Below are 19,515 nucleotides of genomic sequence, written 5' to 3'. Positions count from 1 at the left end.
TACCGGGCGTGAGTCGTGCTTCGGTAGCTCAGTTGGTAGAGCACTTGCCCGTGAAAGGCAAAGGTCCCGAGTTCGAGTCTCGGTCGGGCACACAGTTTTAATCTGCCAGGAAGTTTCATATCAGCGCACACTCCGCTGCAGAGTGAAAATCTCATTCTGGAAGCTGAACATTGTTTATTCAGTTCCAGTTATTATTATTATTTATATTAAAACAGTTCCCGAGAATCTATTTTGCTAACTTTCTTGGTCTAATTTTCTATACTTAACATGTCGGTTATGACATGCTTGGTAATGAATGTTTTGTCACCAGGCATATGGCATCAGGTGTGTGGCTTTTAGTGACAATACTGCAGTCGATGTGTTAACAGCTTTTCGGGACCTTGAGCATGAAGTATACGCATCTAGAGGTCTTGTTTAAAAAGTGCAGCCAAAATTCTAATGTCTGTCTGAGGAATTTTCCTTTAATGGAATGTTTTTGCCCAAAATTCAGTTAATGTCTGGTAATTACTTAACATGGTAAGTGCTATGAGGCCAACACCAGCCACAGCAGAGCCGTCTGCCATGGCTGCTGGCAACTTTGTGACATTTAAGGGATAATATACAAAAGTGGGCTGTGCGAGAAGTTCAAACTAGTTTTCTTTGGTTAAAGCAATTAAAATCAAACATTTGAAGCATGTTGAAAATCACATACTCCTCACCATAATTTAAATGTTTACATTGAAATGGTTCTGACATGTGCATAATAAATGGAATTATGTTTTCTTGAAACCTTAAGAACCAAACCCGTTGGGTGAATTAACATATGAGTAAACCCATCACAATAGCATTATGTTATGCATCAATTAGCTGTAGTTATAGGATAAGTAAACATGTACAGTAAACTTTTCATACAATTTTTTTTATAAAGCTTGCAAAGGTTATAGAAAAGATGGACAACTAGATAAACTTGTGTAGGCATCATTGTAAATACATTTTTACTTCAAGAAAGCTGAATTGGATAATAATCTCAAGATGCCTTAAATTGCATGACACATATCACCAATCAGGTATTTTCTGTTGGAGAAATAGTCTGGTTTTTCAGAATTTTTTCATTTGTTCTTGTGGAAAACCTTGTATCAAACAGCTGTTTTTCTACGATCAATCCATTATTACATGCATGTAGTTTTGGTGACCCAATGGCAGCCATCTTAAGGCTGTATGCAAACCACCAGATAAACATGTCTACGTAGTTGGTCTGCATTATGCAGGTCTCAGCAGTTTTTTATTAGATTCTGTGAATGTTTCCTTCAGTTCCAGGTGGATGTCTCTGACATAAAAGTATTATGATAATTTTATTAAATGCTTTCTTGCTGTGTTGACTTATATCAATGGTGACACAAGAAAATTTTTACTGGATCGGGATTTGAACCCGTCACTCCTGCTGTCAAGGCAGTTGCACTGACTACTTCACTACCAAGACACAGTGCCCATCACGACTATGTGGATTACCTCAGCAAGTCTCCCATTTGACCCAAAATTGCGTATGTCACTACTACTGCAGTAGTACCCTCACTACAGCAGTCCATCTCACTCGCCGTATCCATGAGATATTCCTGCAAATGGCTCTGAGTGTATGAGTGCATCTGAACTGAAGAAAGTTCTCCAATGCCAAGCTAGGCTATGTATAGATACAATTGTATGCATGGTGAAGAATGGATACCATGCATATAATTGCAGAAATATAACTAATTGTCTTATGACTGAGGTGTCCACGTCAGTCTGAAGAAGTCCGTGGAATCTAGTAAAAAAAACCTGGTGGCACCTGCGTAATGCAGACCAACTATGTGATATATTTATCTGGTGGTTTATGTATAGCCTTAAGATTAATGGGATGCCAAAACTAGTTGCATATAGGAAAGGATTTATAAAAAGTAAAACAGCTGTTTGGTACAAGGTTTTTCACAAGAATTTGAAGCCAGCTGCAGTCCTATATCCCACCTCTGATGTATTCACAAAAAGAAGAAAGAATCATTAATTGCTCTAAGAATTTCTCCAAAAATATTACCCATAACATGGAATGACCAGATGCTGCATTCAGAACAAGAATTTTGGAGACCTATGCAGGACCAATGCCTGGTAAGTGCTAGATCAAAATATGACCTCTTCCAACACCTCTTCATTTTCTACCTCGTTTTCATTTTCTTCTTCTTCACCTAACTCTGAATTATTGTCATGGCTGCTATATAATCCAGATAAAGGCCCAACTCAGCATTGTAGCTGGTTACTTTCTGTAGAAGAAGGCAAAAGGAAGACAGCAGTCCTAAATTTTGCATTTAAGAACTCGTTCACACAGGGTGATCATACAGACACTTGATTTTGCCCATCACACAGACTGGCATGTGACTGAACTTGAACATGGCATCAGAGCTCACTCCTCAAAATTTACAAGAATTAGGGGACTTGTGTGCACAGATGTGGTGCCAACTCCCTCCAGCGACCTATCAAGGCTTTGTTGATTCCGTGCAAAAACGCATCGTCACTGTTATCCGTGCCGAAGATAGACATACCGGCTATTAGGTAGATGGTCAAAAGGTTCTGGTTAATCAGTGTGTGTAGCTGTACTTAGTCAAGGATAGACTGTAGCCATTCATCGATTTGATCACTTATTTTCATTTCTTTACGAGAATATAACATCGTTTCACTCTATAGGAACAGGAAACAGTTCGCTAGAGAAATCCCACAAGCAGTATGGTGGGAACAGTCTGGCCCCAAACTTACCTGCTCTGAACACAACCACTTGGTTTTACAGTTCAGAGTGCAAAGTATGCACACCTAAAGCACTACAATTACAAGCATTCAATATAAACATAAACAAAATTCCCTGGCATCCGTATTAACCCACCACACTGGTTATCGGTTAGATAGGCTACGCCAGATGACTTGGCACACATTTGTAAAAGAAAGAAATGAACGTAGTTAACTGAGGTGATGGAAAAAAAAGAGGCAAGTGAAAGTAAAGAGTAAGTATCATTGAAGTAAAGATGCACTTGAAAATTGCATAAAGGAACTAAATTTTGTGAATTAATTGGAAAATATTTCAAAATCTTGCAGCCTACAGAAACAACTAACTTTCAGTTTATTTAAATATTACTATTTGCCTAAATAAACACTTGCATAATATTGTACATACATTTTCAATAAAAAAAGTTTTGGTTGCCAGCAGCTTTTCAAGAAGTAATGTATCTTATACAAATTCATCCCAACAAATACAGTAATAAATTGTAAAGTGAAAGAGTTAAAATGATTGTTTTGATAGTTTTCTGTAAAGTGATCGGAATAATGGTGTTAACCCATTCTACAGAAATTCTGGAAGTGCTTCTTACAATTAGTATTTCAGCAGGTTATATGGTTTAATGTTTTATGTACTTTTAAATTATTCATAATTTAAGTGAACACACTGAAAACAGAAAAAAATTCTAACAATTCAGTTAAAAATAATATAAATACAAGCGAAACACTAGCAGGACCATGACACAAAAAATAAAGATTGAATTTCCATGTACAATGTACCATTATATCTGTATAGGAAGTTAGTTTTATTTTTAAAATAAATGCAAAAGGAAATAGTGTGCAAGGATTAAATAATTATGGGTAAATCACCAGAAAATGTTAAGCAAACAGTATATGTTTTAGCCACTTTTGATGACTAATTAGTAATGCATTTCACACATTGCCCATCATCAGAATATCTGTCCAGAAACATCACAAAATATGTATGACACATTAAGTGTACTTAGATTCATAGGCAAATAAGTTAACATACCAGAGAAAAAAAACTTTACTTCAGAGTATCATGCCAAGTGTTATGATAGATAACTTCGGAGCTCTCAACTCACAGCATTCTGCCATCACATAATTAGCTGTTATAACATACCACTAATTGACTTGGTTGTAGAAGTGCTGAGTTCATTTGTCATATTTTGACAGACAATTAACAAAAATCAATTGAAAAACCATAAAAACAGTACATTATGCTAAATGATTTTTATTCCTTGAGGAATCACAATTGAGAGTGCAAAGATCACACTGGAACAAAAGAACAGTATTAAGATGGAAAGGGAAGGGCAAGGGGGATGTGGTGAGAGGGTTCCAAACTAATCTCAGCTTATGTAAATGAGAACCAGCAATCTCTGGTATTAATAAACTTAAAATAGGCAATAGAGGCTTACTGTAAGTCTATTAGGTATTGTGCATACACATAATAAGTTGAAGGTGAAATTTCTTTAAAGTGCATAAACAGGTTATTAAATTATTCCAGCACTTAGATAAGAACACACAATATATTCAATATAATGTTATTCTGTCAAACAGTAGTGAGTCACATATTTAGCTTTTTTTTGTTTGTTTTCATACTTTAATTCTTAAGTTAGAAATGGTAGGATGGATAGGGTGTGTGTTGGACACAATAGGAGCTGGCTGCAGTTCATGATTGGCTGAAGATGCTTTTAACTATGGTCAGCTGTCTTCAGGCTGCTGCATTCAGGTGTAATGGTGGCAGAGAAACTGGTGTATTGCTTGGAACAGCTCAGGTATCATTTGTTTCACCATATGCTCTGCTGTTGAGGCACCTTCTAGTGTATCTGATGTGGTGGGTCTGCCCTGACCATAGGGTGAGTGGCAGTCGGTAATACATTTGCATCACTTGAGGCAAAGGGTCAACATTGAGACAGATCATTGGGATGGGGGGAGTGGACTGCACATGATAAAGTGAGCATTCATGATCAAGGAAAGAAGTAAGCAGAACACGGATTAAAGGGTCAGTGGAAGGAGGGTTGGGGCATGGAGGTGTACAAAATAAGAGCAGAAGAGAGGAATATCTTTGTTTGATTGTGGAACTACATTCCAGAAAATACCCTCTATGTTTTGATGGCTTTCAATGTCAACACTAATAGGTAAATTTGGATATCATCTTATAATGATTGATATTGGCAGTCATTAGGTGTAGTATGATAGTCTTTGTGATACTAGGCTGTTCTGTGATTTTGGTATCAGCTGAAGGCATTTTTCCTTCTACACTTGTTTTGATATATATTTAGTACAAACAATGTTTTTTATCCTCGTGATTATTATTGAATTGTTGTGTGTGTTTGCATATTCAGCAAAGCATGATATTGTTTATAATGTTTGAATTCTTTGCAGTATTAGGCATCTATGCAAATTCCCAGTTGGAAGTAAGTTTGCTATTAATTCAGATAGAACACTACTGTATAAATTGGGATCGTGCCTATGACATGTAGTCCGTAGTCTTGTCATAATGCTGTGACATAATCTCTTCTGGATTTGTATTTATTATGACTCAAAACCACCCCCCTGCCACCACCATTTAGTCACTATTTATTTTACTTATACCCTTGACCATACCTCATCTTCCCACTGCACTTTCACAATCCCCCCTCCCTCCAAACAAACATTCTGTATATGAAATTACGTCAATTCTGTTGAAGAAATCATCAGCCAAGTCATGAGGACAAAGACACAGCATGGCTTCCAATCTGTGGTGCAATGGGTAAGTTAGAGTGTAAACAGGCAAGGAATCAGATGAGTCTTTCTGTCACCAAGGAAAATTAAGGAAAGGTTGTGACCTGACAAACATACTCTCAGGCTCAGTGTACCAGGGATTTATAATATTCCTTGTGAGTATGGTATCAGTTATGTGGGACAGCCTATACAAACTACTGCTAATTGCTGTGTTGATCATCATCTCAAGCATGAAAAATGAAAATCAGCAGTTTCCGAGAACTGTTTAGTGAGTAAATGCAAGAAAGCCTTTAAGCAGATGAGGATCTGGCCCATATTTCTAGCTGTTGGGACTCTGTAATTACGGAAGTAGCTGAAATTAGACTATATGATCACAACAATATACACAGTGGCTATGTAATTATCAGTTTATTTATTTGCTATCTTCTAATACAAGAACAGAGCACGTGTTGCGCATGAGGCAGTATATATGAATATAATACAATAGTTTGACACAATTTCAAATTAATTAGTATAATTAAGCAATGCATGGAAGCATGCACATCGGAAAGAAAAATTACAGAGAAAAACTTCACATAGTTCACCATCTACTACAAGTGATGGCACTGCAAGCTATGCTGGACAGCTTGCAAAAATGTGACCTACGGATGCAGAGGGTGTTGCTTTAGCATATGCTTTCTCCATTATGTAATTTAGCCAACTGCATTGTGTCCACTGGGCATAAGTGTGAACCCCATTAATTTTATGACAGTCAGACTTGGCCCCTGACAATAGTGATGGAGGCAGTAATCAAAAGCATGGGATTCTATTCAGTTTTAATGTGGAATCTTATGAGAGAACTTTTTATCCACATGGGTAAGATTATTGTGTAAAAGTGATAGATCATCATCTCAAGCATGAAAAAATGAGAATCAGCAGTTTCCGAGAACTGTTTAGTGGGTAAATGCAAGAAAGCCTTTAAGCAGATGAGAATCTGGCCCATATTTCCAGCGGTTGGGTCTCTGTAATTACGGAAGCAGCTGAAATTAGACTGTATGATCACAACAATATACACACTAGCTATGTAATTATCAGTTTATTTATTTGCTATTTTCTAATACAAGAACAGACCACATGTTGCACATGAGGCAGTATATATGAATATAACACAATATTTTCACACAATTTCAAATTAATTAGTATAATTAAGCAATGCATGGAAGTATGCACGTCAGAAAGAAAATTAATCTAATTCCTCATTCAGCATTGTTTATCACAATGCCATATGAACATAACCCGGATTCTGAAAAACTAGACAAGGTGTAGGAAGACGCAGTTCGAGCATAATACTGACATATAGTTTCCTGTTTACATAACAACAACCAAAATTGAAGCATAACACATACTTTGCCAGGAGCACAATATTGGGACACCCCCCTGGAAATCTATTCTACGGACTTCTCTATAATGTTGTCTGAGGCCTAGGTTAGTTGAAGGGTGATAATTTCGTTAGTTGTGGAACTCGTAAAGATTGAGTGCGGGATAATTGTTGTGGTGACAAACGGACATATGGCATTGCCTAATATTTACGTTTGCGTTATATTTGAAGGTACCATATTTATCGAACTTCTCGCAATAAAACCTAAAAGAACAAGGTAAAATCGGAAAATATAGTTAATGAATAAGCATTCAAAGAATATTTTGATACATATTATGAACAATATCATACATAAACTGCAGAAAATGCAAGGAATATGTATGTAACTTTTACATATATTTGGTCCGATTTTCCGCATTTGCCACAGCTGCAACCGAGTTACTCTGTCACCGCATTATCGATTATTCACATTCGAACCAGGTTTTTACATTTAATTCCCATAAGTTAAGCTCCAGTGAATAATCTGGATTTATTTGACGTTCCAAAATGACAGCTGTGGGAAATCTACATGTAATTTTTAAACAACAGGTGAGCGACGTCGCTAATGTCAGTAGAGCTCATTATACATCTTGTCACCAGGCGTCACTGCTACACACGTTCAGTCTCCCTGATGACGTCATGAGCCTCCACCAATCAGCACACCCAATTCCCTGGCGTCCCCTAGACACAAGTCTACAGCGTGCGTACGGGATATCGCTCCCGTTGGCGACGCTGAAAATTCAAAGTCCGTTATCAGCGCTCTTATGTAATCAAGGTCAGGCGGTCAGTATATAAGCGGCAAACGCAGACCAGCGGACATCAGAGGGTTGGATCCCCTCATTCGAAGGCGCCAGATTCCAAAGCCTGGGCTACTCTCTGGTTGGAATCTCCGCTTTCGAAGATTGTGTTCGTCTGTCTGTCTGTCTGTCTGTCTGCCCGTCTGCCCGCCGCTTACTGTTGTAGCTGTTCGTCCGTCCGTCCGTCCGTCCGCCTGCCTGCTCGCTGTCCATCTCTGCTGCTGCCGGCTGTCCGTCCATCCGTCTGTTTGCCGCCGACGCCGCCTGCTGTTCTCCGTTCGCCTGCCTGCTCGCTGTCCGTCTCCGCTGCTGCCTGCTGACCGTCCGTCCGTCTGTTCGTCGCCGACGCCGCCTGCTGTTCGTCCGTCTGTTTGCCGCCGCCAGCCGGTGCTCGCCGCCGCCACCACCGCCAGCCGGTGCTCACTGCCACCGCCGCCGCCGCCAGCTGGTGCTCGCCGCCACCGTCGCCGTCCGCCCTGGTCGTCCAACCCTGGTCTTCATCCGTCTGCGTCTTCGCCTATTCCCAGTTTGTGTCCTTTCCTTTTCATGCTGTGCGTTTTTTCTTCCTGTCGTCATGTCCGCCCCCACCACCACCGTCACTACTATCACCATCGCCATCGTCTATACATCCCCTTCCGCCGCCTCTACCACTATAACTTGGTGTGCCCAGTCCCACCCCCCTCCTTCCATCCCACCTCTCCTCACTCTCCCTTCACCCTCTATCTTTGTCGCCCCCTCTCCCGCTTCTTCCTCTCGCTCGTCTCGTTCTGATCCTTTCCCCCCACTCCCCCAGCCTGTCACTGCAGCTCCGGCTCGGGTGGTGGCCCGTCGGGCCACTGTCCACGCCCAGCTCTCCCTGTCACCTTCGCCATCACCGCTGCCACTGCCACCGTCATTGTCATCGTCGCCGTCGCCTTCGCCTTCACCGTCACCGTCACCATCTCCGGTGCCGACTCCAGCCCCGGGACCTGCCACTCCCCGCCACATTCCAGTTGTTCCCGTCCCCCACACCTCCTCCGCCGCCGTCAAGCACCCCAGTGGCACTCCTGTCTCGTCTGCTCCAAATAAGGCTCCGCCTCGTCCCCCTTCCCCCACCCCTGATGCCATGGATGTCTCCCCGCCCGTCCCTGGCCCCTCCTCCTCCTCCTCTACCCCCTCCTCCTACTGCTACCTCCTCTCCCGTCCAGATCCCTCCCTCCTTGAAGCCCGGAACCTCACCCTCTTCCTTCGCCAGAATTGTCCTGGTGCCCCCATCTCCCTCCTCACTCCTCGCCGTGATTCGGTACTCATCTCCTCCCCCAGCCCTACCCTTCACACGGACCTCCTTTCCCGCATCCCTATCACCCGCTTTGGCCCTCATGCCTCTCTCACCCCTGCTCCATCGCCACCTCCCTCCCGCCAACCCCAACCTCCGCGTCGCCCGCCGACCCTCACCGCCGTGATCACTTGGCTCAGTCCAGTGATCACGGAGGAGGAGGTGTTGGCGGAGCTTCAGGCCCATCCCCATCTGGAGGTGCGTGCGGTTCGCCGGATCCATAACGCTGCCGGCCCCACCCGCCTTATGCGTGTTTTCTCTGAGCACGCCCCCTCCATAGACCGTCTCCTGAAGGAGGGTGCCCTCCTTTTTAACCAGCGTTATAAAGTTGACCCCTCCCGTTCCCCTCCTCAATCCCTCCGCTGCCAAAGGTGCTTGCGATATAATGCGCACCCAACATCTGAGTGCCGTGAGGCCCCCACCTGCCCGCACTGTAGGCAAGCCCACTTTTTACGGCAGTGCCCCAATCTCCAGTCCCCCCCCTCCTGTAATACCTGTAACCTCCCTCATCCCACCTACTCCCAGAAGTGTAAGGCCCGACCCCCTCCTACCACTCCTGAACTCACCGTTCCTGTCCGCCCTCTGGATGCCCCCACCCCTCCCGGCAACTCCCTTCGCCCACCCCCTACCGCTGAGGACATCATCCGATTCCTTACCATTGTCCTGCAGAATGTACATCCTTTTCAGCGCCCACACACCCTCCAACAGATCTCCCTCGCCACCCGATCCATTTTCCACCTCAAAATGTACGCCACCTACCCTAACAACCAGGCCCATTTCACCTTCTCCCGTCTTGACACCCTCGTTTAAATCCCTGTCATGGCGCGACAGCAACGTATCCTTTTCAACAACATCCGCTCCCTTCCTGCCAACAAGAACCTCTTTCTCCATACCCTTGCCACCCACTGCGTGGACGCCTTCCTCCTTAATGAAACCTTCCTCCAACCCCACCACACCGTCCACACTTCACCCTACCTCCTCCACCGCTCCAATAATCCCCTCCCAATTGCGCGTGGCGGAGTTGCCATTGGGCACCATCGCCAGATCCCCGTTTGGCTCCAACCTCTCCTTCCCGACCCCACCGAACACCTGATCCTTAGTCTCTTCTTCCCTGGCCTTACCGTTACCTGCGCCACCATCTATGTCCGCCCTAACGCCCCTATTCCCTTCGACTTCCTCTCCCACATTGACCGTACCTTCTCCTCCTACGTGATCGCCGCCGACCTCAACATTCATAGTCATTCCGCTGCCCAGTTACGGCGGTGGCATCGGTTCCTCTCCTCCCTTCAAGGCGACCTCATTCCCATCCCCCAGCACACCCGTCCCGAATCCAACTCCACTCCTGATGTTATCCTCTCCTCCCCCAACCTCCTTGGCCGCATAACGGTGGATGTCCTGGAGCCTATTGGTAGCGACCATCTCCCTGTCCTCCTCACCGTTTCAGACGGTCGTCGCCCTCGCCCCGACCCTCGTACTGACCCTCCCCCTAAGTATGTCCACGACTATTCCCGAGCCGACTGGAATGCCTACCGGGATACCCTTTCCACCCAGGTCGATAGCCACCCTCTCATCTACCACCACCCTGACGATGTCACCCATGCTGCCTCCTTTCTCCAGCAGACCTTGTCTGAGGCCGTGGAGGCCCACGTCCCTACTGTCGCCATCCACCCCCACCGTCCTACCTTACCCCCACAGGCCATTCTCCTCCTCCGTAAATCCCGTCGTCTCTACCGTGCCTTCCTCCGCACGCGTGACCCGGACACACTACGACGCCACCGGCAACTCCAGCGACACGTTCGTAATTTGCTCGCGGCTAAGAAACGCCGGGACTGGCGACAGACATGCACCCGTTTAAATGCTACCCTACCAATCAACTCGTCCAAGTTCTGGTCGGCCTTCCGTCGCCTTACCGGAACTAAACCCTCCCCCTATTATCCTCTTCTCCATGATGATCACCCTTTCCCTGACTCCCTTAGTAAGGCCATTCACTTTGCCTCCTACCTCTCCGATGTATTTTCCATCCCCGATGATCCCCAGTTCGATTACTCCCTCTTCCCGGATATCCGCGATCAAATTGACACCTCTTCCCCTCCCCTCGCTTCTGGTTTCCAGTACTTGGACAGCATTGCACACACGGAACTCAATGCCCCTATCACTACACAGGATCTCATTGCTACACTCCGCACAAAACGCAACACCGCTCCTGGTCACGATCGTGTCACCTACCGTCACCTTCGTGAAGCTCCTGTATCTTTCCTCTCCACCCTGGCCAGGCTCTACAATGTAGTCCTGTCCACCGGTTACTACCCCGACCTGTGGAAAACCTCCCGTATCCTCATGTTCCTTAAACCTGGCAAACCGCCGTCTGCCGTCTTCTCCTACCGTCCCATCAGCCTTACCTCGGTCTTCAGCAAGGTCCTGGAATCTATCCTCACCCGACGCATCCACCAGCATCTCCGCCAGCACCGCCTCCTTCCCATTACCCAGTGTGGCTTTCGGCCATCCTTCTCTTCCAACGATCTTCTCCTTCACCTCACTCATCTCCTTTCCGAACAGCTAAATTCCCGTCGCTCCGCAATCTTCCTCTCCCTTGACCTCGAACGCGCTTATGACCACGTCTGGCATTCCGGTCTCCTCTTCAAGCTCCAAACCTTCACCCTTCCCATCAACTACGTCCGTCTGTTCGGCTCCTTTCTCTCCCACCGTCCTTCCTATGTCACAATCCATAACACAGATTCCTACACCTTTTTCCCCTCCGCCGGTGTGCCCCAAGGCTCCGTCCTCTCACCCCTTCTGTACCTTCTGTACACGGCGGACATGCCGCCGCCATCACCCCCCGTCCACCTTCTCCAGTTTGCTGATGACGCTGCCTTCCTTGCCCTTGCCCCCACCCTGCAACACTCCCAACGCCTTCTCCAATCCCATCTTGACCGCTTCACTGCTTGGTGCAACCAGTGGTTGCTTAAGGTCAATCCCTCCAAAACCCAGGCGATCATTGTAGGCAAAACCACCCCCTCCTTCCGCCTCCTTGATTTCTATCTCACCGTCTATGGCCGTCCTATCGCCCTCACTCCCACCCTTAAGTGCCTTGGCGTCACCCTCGACCATCGCCTCTCCTGGACTCCCCATCTCCGGACAATCCAAGCCAAGGCACGTTCCCGCCTCCGTCTCCTCAAGCTCCTTTCTGGCCGTACATGGGGTCTGGACCCCTCCACAATCCTCCACACCTATAAATCCCTCATCCGCCCTATCCTTTGTTACGCCCATCCAGCCTGGATCTCCGCCCCCCCCTACCTTTTATAAATCCCTCCAAATCCTTGAACGCCATGCTCTCCGCCTTGCCTATCGCATCCGTCTCCCCTCCCCCCTGCGGATCCTGTATGATCTCATCCCCTTCCCCCACCTCCTCCTTTTCCTTGAAAGGATACGGATCCTGTACACCTCCCGTAAACTCGATCCTCCTCACCCGCTCGTGTCCCCGATCCTCTCCCACCACCGCCCGCTGCCGCGCCTGTATTCCCACATCCCACCCGGTCTCCATCTCTCCACCCTCCTTACCCTCTCCCAAGGTGGCTTCCGCCAGCTCCCCCTCCCTGATGATGTCCTCGTCCCCTCCATCTACCCCTCCTATCAACTTTGACCCTGCCCCCCCCACTTCCGGTGTCCTTTCCCTCAGGCACCCTCCCTCCCTTCTCTTCCCTTCCCTTCTCTTTCCTTTTCCCCCGTCTCCTCCCTCCACCTCTCTCCCCTCGGGCTTCCCCTCCCCCTTCCTCTCTCCTCCCTCTCTCCCCTGCCCGTGGCGTCTCTGCTCTCCCCTCTCGCTCTCCCCCTCCCCCCCCCCTTCCTCCTCCTCCTCCTCTCTTGGCAGGTCCCTGGACTGGCACACGCATAGTGAACATTCGCGCGCCGGAGATCATCGCCCTCGGTTTAGTGTCTGTGCCGTCGTGTTTGTGCATCAGTGTTTTTCGCCGTCCACGCTCCTTCATTCACATGTGTCATCTAACTCGTCAGTGTTTGTGCACAGTGCCGACAGTTTTCTTGTTTGTTTCGTCGAGTGTGAACAGCTTCATGTTTTTTAATTATTGTATCTACTGTTTTTTAAACCGCCCGTCTGTTACTTATCTGTCTCCCTTTCTTTTTTATTCTAATGCTTATGGCTGATGAGCGGAGTAAACTTTTCCGCTGCCAGCCCACCTTGTATGGGGTGTTCAAATTACAATAAAGGGGAAAAAAAAAAAACAGCGGAATCATTCCGCTGTGAGCTATATCTGCAACAGCATTTAAGCACTACGCCTATTCGACGTGTGTATCGTTAACATCGCCATCGCATGCCAGTCTATAAACACATAATAAGTCTGGAGAATAAACTTGGCACAAATGGAACTTCACAAAAGTTGCTGAACCTAGTCGCTTCAGGAGACCCAAAATATTAATTTTCCAATTAAGATTCTCATCTATACGTACACCCAAAAACTTAGTATGCTCTACCTTGGCTACTGACTTCTTTTGATGTGTTATGTTTATTGACGGAATTATACTTTTTGCAGCAGAAAATTGGATGTACTATGTTTTTTCAAAGTTCAGAGCCAGCCCATTCGCAGAAAACCAATTAATAACTTTTCCAAAGACCTTATTTGTATCATTTTCTATCGGACTTTCTTTTACTGGATTAATAACTATGCTTGTATCATCAGCAAACAGTGTCAGTTCAGCATCTTGTTTTACATAAGAAGGGAGGTCATTCACATATATCAAGAACAGGAGGGGACCCATGATGGAACCTTGTGGAACACCTAATGTAATTTCACCCCAGCTAGATGAAGTGGCAAACTCCTTTGAATCACTTGAAGCATATAAAGAGACTTTTTGCTTCCTGTTCTCTAGCTATGACTTAAACCACTCATATGCTGTTCCATTTATGCCATAGAATTTTAATTTCTCTAACATAACGTCACAGTTCACACAATCAAATGCATTGGGTAAGTCTCAGGATATTCCTACTGGTGACATTTTACTATTTAAAGACTCTATTATGTGGACAGTGAGATTGTATGTTGCTGTCTCAGTGGAACAGGATTTCTGAAATTCGAACTGTGATTTACTAAGTATCCCATTACTGTTGAGATGGCTAACCACTCTTGAGTACATTACATTCTCAAAGATTTTTGAAAATGCTGTAAGCAAGGATACTGGCTGGTAATTATTGACATCTGTGGTTTCCCCCTTTTTGTAGAGAGGCCTGACAATGGCATATTTTAAAATACCCTGAGTCAGTGATGTATTATGTATGTGACTCAAAACATCAGCTGTAATTTCTCCATATTGTTTTAATAACTTGTTAGAGATGTCATCTACTCCAACAGAACATTTATTTTTCAAAGATTTAATAATTTTCCTTATTTCACAAGAGGCTGTTAGAGTAAACTTAATCTGAGTAAAATTTTTCAAAACTGTCTCTTCCATGTACTGCCTGGCTTTTTCTTTTGAACTATTCTCATCAATTTTTTCTCCTACACTTAAGAAGTGATTGTTAAATACATTGGCTACCTGTGTACGGTTGATTAAGATGGTCTCATTTTCTTTAACAGTAATACTACCTACCCCAATTGTTACTTTTCCTGTCTCCCTTCTAACAACACTCCATATTGATTTGATTTTATTGCTGGAGTTGTTAATTTCTTCTCTAACATACATATTTCTTGATTTCCTTACAACTTTTCTCAGTGTGTTACAATAATTTTTATAGTGTAAAACTACTTCTGGATCTGTACTAGTTCTTGCTGTCTGATACAGTTTTCTTTTTCTTTCTGAAGACACTTTAATACCTGTAGTAATCCAAGGTTTCTTTGAAACGTTTGTGGTGTTACATTTAGTAATTTTCTTTGGAAAACAATGTTCAAAAAGGGATATAAATTTATCAAGAAATATGTTCCATTGATCATTAGCATTTGGCTCATTATATACATCTTCCCAGTTTACATTTCCTAAACTTTCTCTGAAGTGATCTACAGATACCAGTTTGAGCACCCTCACACTTTTACTTAATGATTTCTGAACTGTACACCCTGTTAGGTTTTGTAAGTTAATCAGTTGTGCATCATGGTCACATAATCCATTTACCACAGGGAAAGCATGTGTTTGTTCTACACCCTCTTGCTGTACAAATACATCATCTATTAGAGTACTACTGTAAGAGATCGAATTGGCTGATAATGATGATGATGATGATGATGAAAAAGAAGAGGAAGAAGAACAGTTGCCTGTGGGTTCATGTGCATATGCAGAGCTGAAGTCACTTTCGAGCAGCGTCTTCTCCCGCTTTCTGGCTTGTTAGGGATTGGCTGTTAGCTGTTTGAGCAGTGAGTGTCAGGCAAGCGGAATCTACAGGTTAAAAATTTATTTGGCGCTCCCAAGTTGCTAGATTCGTGCATGGGCAGAACTGTCTGAGTTCTAGTGGCCTATGTTTACGTTTCGTTATTTTGGTGTTATTTGTTTTTAATTCAAGTACAGCTCTCACAGTAAATGAAAACAAACCAGGTTTCTATGACTGGGAGCTATCAAGAGAATTAAAATTATTATCGAGGAAGACTAAAATACTCTTTTATTTGTCCCAGATTCTATTTGATTTTATTCCCACATTATCAGTATCATAAATCATATTGCAGAGCTTTGCAGTTATTTTTGTTGGTTTGCTAAAGAAATCTGGCCTTTGTTAATCAACTGAGTGAAATGTTCTTTTGCGCTGAGACAGTCAATTTATTTGAAACACATTGATTCATTTCACACTATTGGCTAGTTTCGACTGGTTGTTCAGTTTCAAACGCACATTTTTATTTCCTCAGGCGTATAACATTACCAGGTCACATGTGCCATAATAAAGAAAGTAAGTAAGAGAATACTCGAAGATAACTGACATCCCGAAAACCACTCCTACAAGTTTGATGCCAGGTACTTCAGTGTAAATCTGTGCATATGAATGTGCACTTTACTTCAAATTATGGTTTTTAGTGTGGTTTGTGAAATTCTGCTGTTCTTGGCATATTCTCTGATCTATTGTTACTTTTATGAGATATTAGGATCTGTTAATGCTATATGTACAGGATAACAATTATTAAACAACACAAAAAATGTAAATTAGTAACAAACTACAGTATACAAACGCCGGCCGCAGTGGCCGAGCGGTTCTAGGCGCTTCAGTCCGGAACCGCGCGACTGCTACGGTCGCAGGTTCGATTCCTGCCTCGGGCATGGATGTGTGTGATGTCCTTAGGTTAGTCAGGTTAAGTAGTTCTAAGTTCTAGGGGACTGATGACCTCTAATGTTAAGTCCCATAGTGCTCAGAGCCAACAGTATACAAACACTTTATTTAACATGTAAATGTCACTAGAGATAATCAGGTTTAGGTTACGACATGTCTGATATGCCTGCCATCATTGGCGATGATGGGGCGCAGACGAGTAGCGAAGTTCTGCATGACCCGCTGAAGTGTCAGAACATCAATGCTGTCGATGACCTCCTGAATGGCTGTCTCAGCTCAGCAATGGTTTTGAGGTTAGTGCTGTACACCTTGTCTCTAATATAGCTCCACAAAAAGAAGTCGCACGTGTTCATATCCAGAGAGCATGGCGGCCCATCGAGGCCCACGTCAATGGCCTCTGGGTGCTCCAGAGCCAGAACGTAGTCCCCAAAGTGCTCCCTCAGGACATCAAACTTTCTCCTGCTTCGATGGAATCGAGCTTCGTGCTGCACGACCCACATCTTGTCGAAATCAGGGTCCCTTTGGATAATGGGGATGAAGTCATTTTCCAAAACCATTCGGTAGTCACTGTGCCATCAAGGAATATTGCACCGATTATTCCGTGACTGGACACTGCACATCACACAGTCACCCGTTGAGGGTGAAGAGACTTCTCGATCGAGAAGTGCGTATTCCCGGTCCGCCAAATGTGCCCATTTTGCTTATTGACGAACCCATTCAAATGAAAGTGGACTTTGTTGCTAAACCAAACCATATTCACATCAAAGTCCTGTTCGTCAATTCTTTGGACAAAAGTGTTGGCGAAACACAACCGCTGTTCCATGGTATTGGAGCTTAATGGCTGATGGGTTTGAATTTTGTATTGGAAGAGATGCAGGTCTTCAACAACAATTCGTCGCAGTTTTCCTGGTTGATTCCCACCTGATGTGAAGCTTGTCTGATCGATTACCTAGGGCTGGTTTGAAACACAGCCGTCGTTGCTGAAGGGTGCAGGAAGGGCCGAAGTATGAACGTCTGTGGGTAGTGGAAAAGTCTCAAGAAAATGGTGTTCTTCAGTATCGTTTGAAGACTTGCAGCCTGTGTGTATACCTTCAATGATAAGATCATCTCTGGTGACAGTGAGTGGAGATCGCCAGGGCAGAAACACTGCACATCCAGGGTGCATTCTTTGAAAGTGACAGCTGCATCCAGAGTAGAGGGGAAAGCAATAGGTGGGGAGAGCTCAGTAGGCAGTGAGGTGTCACAGTAACCATGAGTTCATTGTTGAATGTCCACGCTGGTTTGAGTCTGCTGAGAGAGACTGTGTCAAGCTTGTCAATTAGCAAGGTATTGAACGTGTGAGTATCACAACCGAATAAGGGAGTTGAAGAGTTGCATGTATCACTTCATCAGGAGAAGTGCCTTCTCACTCAGCCAATGAGGGAGGCAGAGCAGTTGTCACAGATGGAGGTTGACGCAAGCCGGGTGTCGAGGTCATGTTTATGAGCAATGGGCACACCCGGAAGAAGCCAGTGGAGGACATCAGTCTAGACACCTCTGTCACACATTAGTGTCGTCTTGAGGGTACTTTACAACTCTAAATAAGCAAGTTACTTTGTAGATGATAAGCAAGTGTTCTATAGCGAGAGGAGGGGGGCGGGGACAGCCTCTGTGGGAACATTAGCCTCACTGACCCTCTGCCAATTTAATGTGTGTTGTGTCTTTGTCATGTCTAGATGATCTGTGTAAACTTGCGTCAATAAAATCATTGTGTATCTTGTATTCTATGCCCATCCAACCAGAGTTTCTTAAGTGGTGACCCACGATGCTCACGAACACCATTGTCTATGCCTACAACATGTATTCGAACATTGCCACAGACTGAAAATGTAGAGCAGCTTCAGTGTTTCGCGTTACATCAGCGCCCAACGATTGCCCCATCTGGGCATCGAATATCTACACGACATGTTCAGTGCTCTGTAGTGACGCGATGTGCATTCTTCACAGGACAAATATACACGTAAAGGGTGTCAGTGCAACGCAAAACATTTAAACGCTACCCAGCTAGTTGGACAGTCCACACAAAACGACGCCCACGCAGCACTTGTTCAGATTCTCCACGATCATACTTCTCAACTCATGCAGACATTCTTTTCACCCTATTATTCTCCACAATCGTTAATGTGTAACCAAAGCCACCATGAATGGCAGTTATCTTGCCTCGCCTCAACCTCTATTTGCCTCCCAATGGCAAGTATTCGAAATTACACGAAGTCACGCGACCATCACCGATCATGGCGTCCTCGCCTCCACACCAGACTAGCTGGCTATGGTACCATAACTTTGCTTTACAGCCGATGAAGAAGGCAGAACTCTTCTCCACTACAGCTGTCGTTCGTGACGTCAAGCCCGTGCCCAGCCGGCACTGAGACAGTATGACTCGGTCCAGTCATAACTGACCTAGAGGACGCCATTTGTCTACAGCAACAGTCAGCTGGTGCAGCTATCTGTTGTGGGATACAAACTAATTCTCTGTGTGCACGTACACATGTCTATGGTGGTTCCACCTGTGTTATGGTCTCTCCTCACGGAATTGCCAATGGCCATGTACGCTCTGCCAACGAAATGTGCTATTTGCACTGAATCACAAATCCAACTCAAGATGCCCTCCTACTAAATGTAGCACAATTACTGATACAGATTATGTAAACAGCAACTACGATGGCATTTTACTACAGCGATTACGTTGCCTGGAGAACTGTGTCACAGCATTACTTAAGTCACTTCCGTTGCGTGATGGTTATACTGCCACAATAAACAAGATGTTTAAACTATGACACGAGAATCACACACATGAGAAATACCCCAGCCATGACTGGTCCCTACCCTGGATACAGTTGGTCAGAAGACAATCACGCCCAGGAGAAACAGTCCATCTGTGCCTCGTCCCTACCAAGCCATGGCATGATTTGTCATATCTGCAGCACAGTCTCTCTCCCATCCTTCTTCGCAATGTTCATTTATGTTCATTTAATTATATATTTCTTCATTCAGACCTATTAGGTTTGTTAGCACATCTGAACATATAAACAAAAATGTAATCAGTGCCGTTTGTTGCATTGTAAAACGTTTGTTATATCCGGAGATATTGTAACCTAAAGTTAACGCTTGAAACCTCCGACGTTCAGTTGCGTGTTGTAACAAACACGGGCCACGGTCGGTGAGCAGCATCTGCAGGGACATGTTTACGATG

At 44.7% G+C, this 19,515-nt stretch overlaps 1 non-coding gene across 1 annotated transcript; it reads left to right on the top strand.

The window, feature by feature from the left end:
• Positions 1-16: 16 nt before the first annotated feature.
• On the top strand, positions 17-91 carry Trnas-uga (transfer RNA serine (anticodon UGA)). The gene has a single exon. It is a non-coding gene; the product is annotated as a tRNA-Ser (tRNA).
• Positions 92-19,515: the final 19,424 nt, after the last annotated feature.

Source organism: Schistocerca cancellata, chromosome 9, assembly GCF_023864275.1.
Source record: "Schistocerca cancellata isolate TAMUIC-IGC-003103 chromosome 9, iqSchCanc2.1, whole genome shotgun sequence".
NCBI lineage: Eukaryota > Metazoa > Arthropoda > Insecta > Orthoptera > Acrididae > Schistocerca > Schistocerca cancellata.
Note: the sequence above shows the minus strand (reverse complement) of the source record. Positions and strands in the feature narration are given on the sequence as shown.